This window comes from Bactrocera dorsalis, chromosome 2, assembly GCF_023373825.1.
Source record: "Bactrocera dorsalis isolate Fly_Bdor chromosome 2, ASM2337382v1, whole genome shotgun sequence".
Lineage (NCBI taxonomy): Eukaryota > Metazoa > Arthropoda > Insecta > Diptera > Tephritidae > Bactrocera > Bactrocera dorsalis.
Window position 1 is genome coordinate 35,599,198 of NC_064304.1, and position 9,173 is coordinate 35,608,370.

Sequence of the window (9,173 nt, forward strand, 5' to 3'; positions counted from 1 at the left end):
CGACTGTTGCATTTTTCCACGCTTTGAAGCGGGTTCGTCGTGTGCGTCGGATGACTGTCGATTAGACTTCGGATACATGTACCAAACATTCTCACATGTCGATGCAAAAACTTGGGTTATAACGCTTGAACATCTCCAAATACTGCTCCGAATCATGAACTCTTCGTTGTTTTTGGTCAAAAGTGAACCCGCAAGGCACCCATTTTGCACAGAGCTTTTTCATGCCGAAATAATCGTAAATGACATGAAATACAAATTAAATAGATATCTTTAGATTGCCTGTTATCTCAAACTACTTCACTTTATGGTCATACAAAGTTATTTCGTGGACTCTTTTGATGTTTTCGTCGGTAACAATCTCTTTTGTGCGTCCACCGCATTCACCGTGTTCAGAGCTCATTCCACCACGTCTAAGCTTAGCTTACCTATTCTTATATTCTTGATAATTGGTTTTCCAGGGGCAATATCCGAAACTCCGAAACAGAAATAACGAAGTAATCAAATTCTGCTGATGGGTTTATGGAACACTTACGCTCTCACGCCCCTGCATTAAATGCTCTTTTTAAATCGCTGCATATTCTGCAACTCATTTTATTGTGATTATAATACTTTTTGCTGACATTGTTGTTGGCTACCTACACACACATATGTACTAGTATGTAAATATGTGTGTATGTCTGTATGTGTATATAACCATAAATATGCATAAAAATAATTTCCGTAGAAAGATTCGCACTAAAATTATAAATTGTGTGGTTGGCTACAATGACGGCTTTGCCGACGTCACATCACCCCCTACGACCAACCGCTGCTCACACACCCTCCGCACAGTCATACAAGTGCGCGTAGTCTTGTAATTTCTTGTCAAAACTGCTGCATAAATTATGCCAGTTGGCAAAACATGTCGAGTTCCCAGCTGTCATAACTCTTTCTGACACTTCCATTCAATCTCGTCACTTTAAAATTATTTAAATTTGTTTGCTGCTCTGTCTCGCTATGAATTTATCATTTCGCTGTAATTTTTGCCACATTTGTGAGTGTGGTTGGGTGTTCGAGTTGTTTTTGCTATGCTCGACTTTTTTTGTGGGCGTCAGAAGCGTTTTGCTAAAGACAAGCTGCTGTTCTATGGCGTAGCGCAGCGAGGTTTTTGTTGTTGATTTTAGTTTAAATTATTGTATTGTACTTTGTGTAAGTTAGCGGCTAGTTGAGCAATTAAAGTTTTATCAAAGTGTTATTAATTTTTTTTAAGTTATTTATATGGAACTAAGAAAACTTATAGGAGGGGTTAGAAGCTTCTAAATAAAAGCGCATGCTATTCTAACTCGACTCGAACACTTAGCAGGTAGTCGAAAAAGTCTTTTCGTATTTCTAATCAAACTTCCTCTTATTTTTTTATATTTATAATGAGCTTTAATGAACCAAATTTGTACTATTTTAGGCGACTACTTTTTGCCATTTTCCCGCTAAAGATGTTATTCCATCAGTGTAAAAATCGTCTGGTTTCTCGGCGAAAAACTGCGACAAGTAATTTCCACAGGCTTCTCTTGAAGCCAACTTTACTCCATTAAGGGAGTTCTGCATTAACTGAAATAAATGGTAGTCCGATGGTGCAAAGTCAGGGCTATTGGTGGAAGCATTAAAACTTCCCAGCCGAGCTCTTCCAGTTTTTGCCAAGTCATCAAAGATGTGTGTGGTCTAGCGTTGTTCTTATGGAAGACGAAGCCATTAATCAGTTCTGGCCGCTTTTTTCAACTGCTTGCTTCAATCTCATCAGGCTTTGCGACCATTTATTAAGCTTCACCACGCTTGGACCATGATCTTTTTTACACACTTTTGTCGTATTTGATCCACTTTTCATCTCCTGTTACTATTCGCTTCAGAAATGGTTCGATTTCATTTCGTTTCAGCAAAGAACCGCAGATGTTAATTCGGTCCATTAAATTTTTCACAGACAATTCATGTGGTACCCAAACAGCGAGCTACTTTTTGTAGCCAGCCTTTTTTAAATGGTTAAAAACCGTTTGATGATGAATGTTAAGTGCTTTAGCGATATCATGGCTGCTTATGTGACGGTCTTGGTCAATCTTTTCCATAATTTCGTCGACTTTTTCAACGATAGGTCGACCAGAGCGAAGTGCATCTTCCACATCGAAATTTCCAGAACGGAAGCGAGCGAGCGATTGTTGTGCTACACGAACTCCGTTAACTTCTCTAATTTGATTGGTGGCTTGCGTGGTATTCTTCCCTTTTTTTATAATAATTTCAAAATATAGCGAATTTCTTCATTATTTTCACTGAATTTTGAACAGCTGTAACTTTTTTCAACTTCCCCGAATTTAATTTTTCGTTAAATGAAACTTAAGAAGATAAGAAAATAAAACTTAAGATCTCCCAGTGTTGGAAACACTATATGTATGACACAATGGGATTGGTAGCACTGGAGGTATACGACTGCAACGACATCTATTGACAAAATACGAAAAGACTTTTTCGACTAACCAACAATATCATCAATTAGATAATATAATTTAGTTTACTTATGCTTACTAAAAACATAAAAAAAAAAACAAAATTAAAGAAAATCCCTAACGAACCAAAAAGTCCGAAAAAAATTAAGAATGTATAGTGGTAAGGTTTGCGTGGCCACGAGTGTACCTGTGTTTCCTCATCCTAAGCACCTGCTCTAAATTCTTCACATTTGTGCTTAGCAATTTATTGTATCTCAATTTGAATTGAGGTACATAACAGATTGCTTTAATGTCAGTTAGATATCAGAAAGCTAAAGCCTCTTTAAGCCACCTAGCACATAGGATCTATACCATAGAAGAGATTCGTGTCTGTTAATCATTTTCGATATCGATGAGTACCAAGATTGCAACTATCGGCAGTCATACCATCAGTCAACGTGTGTCTTTTACGAAGCCGACATCGGCAATAGTGCTGACTCAGACTTTAGCTACAGTTATGGACAATAAAATAGAATCATCCGTGGTACTAATTTTCCGTTCTCAAAAAAAGTATGAATTTGATTTAAATTCAACTAAGTTATATTTTTATTATGTACTTCATATCAAGTGCTATTCGTAGCAGTAAAAATATTGGAACAAAAGAATTCATAAATATTACAAAAACAAAGGTAAACAATATATTTCAAAAATTCGATGGACAAAAAAATAGAATCAAAAACTTTTTCAATAAAAAAAAAATATTTTTTTAAGGGAACTAATAGAAAAATTGGTAGTATATTGTAGTGTATTCTTAATCGTCTAATACCGATGCACATCTTCTAAGCATAGACCTAATTAGGCTACCGAAAGTGTTCTGTGGAACAGAATACCAGACCTTTGTACCTTCTCTCAGAATTCTGGGTAATTTTCGGTTTAAGGGGTGCAATATTTTCCTTAACAATTTTCCGTAAGTTTTCGATGAGATTCAGATCTGCTGATTACTCTGGCCAAGCCATAACGCTAGCACCATGATCTGAAAACCACTTTTTTGCAAGACCCGAAATATGTTTCGATTCGGTCTCTTGTTGGAATTGCCAAAATGCAAAGCCAATTCCAGTCAGCATTTGAGAATATAAGCTTATCTAAAACCTTAACGTATATATGGCGGTCTATGTTTTCTTGTATCCAAAATATAGGTCCCGGAACACAATATGAGAGCCAATACTAATCCATTATATTGCCCCCACGGTGTTTGAAAGACCTAGTCATGTAGCGGACGCATATTTCTTTGTTTTTTGGACGTCGGACTCATGCATAACTATCATTTCCTATCATATTAATTTTGCATTCAGACCATAAAATGGCGAACCATTTTTTCTTAATTTTCAGCTCCGCCCTAATTATTGTGTCGTTTTGCAAACTGAGTACGATTGTATCTATGCCATTTTCTCAGCATTGGCACCTTTCGGGACCATGTGCCAAAGCAATTTTTCTCCACAAGTCGTCTTCTTACTGTTCTCGAAGAAATTTTTGCAAATAATTCTTATTGAATGGCTGCAGAGGCCTTTAACGGTACGCGCATCGGCAATCATGCAATATTTCGAACGGCTTGTGCAGTCATTTTTTTGTGATCGGGCGATTTTTTCAGACATTTTAAGGCATCAAACACAAATATTTGAGACATATTTCATATATTTGCAATTTGCCGTTACGCGTGACCCATTCCTTACAAATTTTGGACGCACAATCTTTCCCCCTCTAAACAATGTTTTGCTCGACCAATTTTTTTAAATAAATTCATAATTTATACAATTATTCATTCCACAGATCTAATTAAGTTAATATAACTACTTTTTACGCTTTTTAAATTCAACATTTTTCATTTATGATACAATTTCGCTTTTGATTCTATTATTTTGTCACTAAGCACGAGGCACGCTATTTACAGTTTTTAAATTACAGTTAACTGTAAAACTCGACAATCCTATCTTTTTCTCTTTTTTAAAAGTACATATTATTGCCTTTGTTATTATGCAGAAAAGTTACTACATAGATGAAAAATTTCAAAAAAATTATGATATTGTTTCAAAGCAACACCTTTGATTCTATTTTATTGTCCATAACTGTATATAACATCTCAAAATTGCTAACCGTCAGCAATGACTAATGCTATACTTGCGTATTTATTCATTGGATTTAAGAATGTACTCGCCTCACAGATAAGAAGTGGCAATTAATGTTGTTGTGTTCTTAACTACCCCACAGTGGTTGGTGATAGCCACAATAAGATTATATGCTTGTCACGTAGATTAATGTTTCCTCATATAGTTATGGTTTTCATATGTTAAATTATTTAGAAATACAGGGCCTTCATTTAAGATCACATACGAGGGCTGCTATATATATTTCTGGCCTAATAATGAAAATAGGAATATTTATCAACGAAAATGTTTTTATTTTGTTGTTTTTTTTCGTTGGATTTGGCTTGTCTTGGAAGACCCACATGGTCGATTGCTGTTTTGTTTCGGGCTCATACGCATAGATCCATGATTCGTCACCTGTGACGATCTTATAAACGTCTTATGAAGCACCGTGATCGTATTTTTTCAGCATTTCTTTACACCAATCCACACGAGCCTTTTTTGAGCGATTGTCAAATTGTGCGGGATCCAACGAGAACAAACCTTACGGCCAGGTGTATGCTGGTGGGAGAAATGCATAGGCATGCCTCTATCTGATGGTATGTTACATGACGGTCTTGCATTATCAGTTCACGTACGGCATGGATGTTTTCTGGCACAACGGCTGTTTTTGGACGACCTTCACGGAATTCGTCTTTGAGCGAGCGTCGGCCACGATTGAATTCATTGTACCAGTTTTTCACAGTGCTATAGGATGGTACTTCATAGCCATACAAAGATTTTAGTTCATCGATGCACTCTTGTCGTGATAATCCACGTCGAAAGTTGTGAAAAATGATGGCACGAAAATGTTCACGAGTTAATTCCATTCTTTGGCCAAGATGAATTTTTTAATTCCCTGTAAATAAAACAATTCACGATTAAATGACAAAACGTTCTGAGTGATGTTATACTAAAAAATGACAAACTTTCCAGTGGAAATGTCAGATTGCACCTGCCAACACTTAGTGCTGCCTAGTCTAGAAATATATACAGCAGCCTATGTAATGCTAGTAATCATTCATCTTTTTCAGTTCCATGGTAGATATTGCCATTCAGACTATTTTACGGTAGATTATCTGGACATCAAATGATCTCTAAGTGAACCATATCTAATATGCGATTCAGATTGAGGCGAACTTGCACGATCCGAGATCGAAAACATTTCTAGCAACTATTTATAAAATATAATCCATGCATAGTGATACATATGGGTGTTCCCCAGCTTTTCTTAATCTTTTAAGATTTTTCATTGCGTTACACGGCTTTGAAATCTCTTAAGGTTTCGTCAAAGATAGAGAAAAAATGCTTTGATCTCTTACTGGAGCTAAAATATTATTTCACTTTAAACATGCAATGGATTCTAATGATATCTTTGTTAACTGTGAAGCAGATGAATTAGACAGAGATGTCTCTTGTTACTTGCAGATTTTTAATCGACAAACATGTCGTACTTAAAGCTGAGTCTGCTAACTGTAGTAGGGGGGCTAGCAGGTTACTGTTTTTATTACTGGGAACGCCATATAATGACTATACTAGAGATTGTCAGGAGGTAGAAGAAGAGGAGACTATAAAACATCTTCTAAGCGAATACAAGTCTTTGTATAGAAAAATTTTCACAACTTTCGATCGGGGATTCTTGTCGACGTTTCAGAGATTATACGAATAAAACTTTTTGTTGTACTGATGAATTTTATCAGTAGCACTGGTTGGTTAGGAGAGGAGACAATAGTGTGAGTGGAGTTCTCTCCCGGTGGTATCACAGTGGGCCTCCTAAAGGTCTAGGTGCGTCGTCAGACAGCCACTCTATCTACCTACCTATGTACCTTGTATAATTTATATTATTAAAAGAGTGACATATATTCCGTTTCATCGAGCCATTCTCTGGGTTATCGCGCGAAATGTCAATAACTACATTATGTACCGGTATATGACTTCATTGTGGCTGAAACCGCAAGAAATTGCATGATAAAAATATTTACTCATTTATGGGATCAAAGGAGCAAAGCTGATATAACTGTATAAACAGATAAGCGCATTTGTATGTCGAAATATATATGTATATGTAGGTACACCTTTAGTTTAACGAGCCATGAAAGTAAACACAAATATTTGTGAGTACAATATGCTAATTAAGATCACCAGACTCAGCGCAACGGTCTTATCAGTTATATACATACGTATGTGTGTGTGTGATGTCAACAATGTGCAGATAAACACGGTGAAAACATCTTGAAGACTTGCCATGACGAAGCTTTTGCAGCGTTTCTCTATTTCACGAGCCACTTGCGGGCGAAAAGCGTCATTGTCGAAGAAAGTGTCGCAGAGGAAGGCCGGAAATTTCACCGAGAGAAGCACAGGAAGAAAACTGCAAACCACAAAAAGTGCACAGCGCTGAATTCTCGAAACTCGAAATTGATTTAGTGACCATGTGTGACAAATCGTTGTTTGCTTGCAACATTGCTGCTGCAACAGCAACTGGCATTGCAATTGCGCTACTGTCATTGGTGAGCGTAATATTAGCTGTAATTTTGGCTTTCGCCAAAACTTTTCCAATTTCTTTTGAAATTAACTTTTTTTCTCTCCTTCCAACCACACAAGTGTGCAACTGCCAGTGCAGCGGCTGCCAACGACACGTACGTGAGCTCCGCTGCTGCGGCGGGCTCAAGTGCAGTGCCACCACCGGATGAGGCACTCATCATTGCCACTGAGGTGCAGCAGTTCACCAGCGCAGCGCTACTGAAAATCGATAATGTGTTGGTGCACAAACTGCCCAAGCGGATGCACGACGAGGGTGAGGCGGTGCGTGCCGAGGCGGTGCAACAGTTCGAACAGTGCGCACAGTTAGCCACAAGCAAAGAGCAAATTTGGCGTTTTAAAGAATGTGGCGCGGAAGAGTTGGGTCGCGTAATGCAACGGCTTGGCTTGCTGATTGAGCAGGCGTATAGCGGCGGGCCGAGTGTGGCGGGGCATGCCTTCTGGTGGAGACTCTTGAAATTAGTTGGATTCTAGTGAAATGTTGCATTCGAGTTTGAGACTGCACATGCAGCACGTGTGCGGAAATGCAGCGCTGATTGCGTTAAAGAGTGAGAGAGAGAGAGTTAATATGGATATATGAGCTGTGGATGTTGCAGGAATTGTTATATGAATCTAAGAATATTAATTTAAATACATATTGTTTTCGATAAATTAAAATTAAATAAAAACAATTCATTTGATCATTCGATTCGACTCCAATTTCATCGATTATCACAATATAATATGATCAAATTTGAACCGGACTGACAAAAAAAAACATATTTAGTACACATTTTAACACAAATCTTTATTATCTGTTTAAAAAAGTCCCCTAGATCAATATGAACACGCCAACGCTTAAACTAATTGTCTATGCACTTCTCATAGCGCTCGGCTGGGATGGCTTTCAGCCTTCAGTGAATTTTGGTATTTTTGGTTTCGACTCCATTTTGAAACGTCATTTGACAATGGTCCGATTGTAAGCCTTTGCAATACCAACCTCCTTATAATGTCACGGAACATGTGTACCAGTCATTGGATACCTCATTTTTTTACCACATTAACGCTTAGCCGTAGGGACAGATGGTCCGACGAAGAAATGTACATCCGGCAACAATTTGTTTTTGGATTATTTCCCCGACTTTGATCATTGCAAGTTGCAAGAGTATGAAATGTTCAGTAAATTGCGAACTTAGCACTTCCTTACTTGTTATACGAGGTATGACAATTAAGTAATGAGACTGATTCCATAAAAACCGTATATTTGAAAATTATTCTACAACTCTGCCATCCCCTTCAAAGTAGTCGCCTTGGGCAGCTATACAGCGGTTCCAGCGCGTTTTCCATGCTTCGTAACATTTATGGAACGCTTCGACTGGGATTTCCGCGAGTACCCTCGTCACGGCCGCCTGCATGTCCCTAATCGACTCAAAATGGGATCCTTTGACCACCGATTTTGATTTAGGAAACCAAACAAGTCACAGGATGACATGTCGGGCGAATAAGGCGGCTTTTGCAACACGTCGATCCCTTTAGAGGCCAAATACTGGGACACCCTGAGGGCGGTATGGCACGGCGCGTTGTCGTGATGAAGGATCCAGTTACGAGCGATGTCTGGGCGCACCCTGTTGACTCCTTTCGCAATCTTTCGCGTACTTGGCAATAGTAGACTTGATTCACAGTTTTCTCCGCTGGAACAAATTCTTTGTGGAAGATTCCACGGCTATCAAAAAAGGCAATAATCATCGTGTTCACCTTCGACTTGCTCATGCGAGCCATTGTGAGCTTTGGCGTTTGGCTTCCGGGTCGTATTGGAAAAACCAGCTCTCATCGCCTGTAATAACTCGATCAAGCAGAGTGGGATCGTTTCCATTCGCCCAATCGGGCGCAAAATTTTATCGCGACGCGTTGCTCTTGATTTCGTTTTTCCATTTTCGTAACGAGCACTACAAACACACGTCTACTCAACTTAACGCAACAGGCGAACTAAACAAGCCAGAGCGATGGTACATATAACAATAGAGAGGGG

The 9,173-nt window shown here is 38.5% G+C and overlaps 1 non-coding gene across 1 annotated transcript; it reads left to right on the forward strand.

Moving 5' to 3' along the window:
• Nucleotides 1-6,857: 6,857 nt before the first annotated feature.
• LOC105226323 (uncharacterized) lies at nucleotides 6,858-7,853 on the forward strand. The gene is made up of 2 exons (XR_007422036.1): nucleotides 6,858-7,152; nucleotides 7,229-7,853. It is a non-coding gene; the product is annotated as an uncharacterized LOC105226323 (transcript).
• Nucleotides 7,854-9,173: the final 1,320 nt, after the last annotated feature.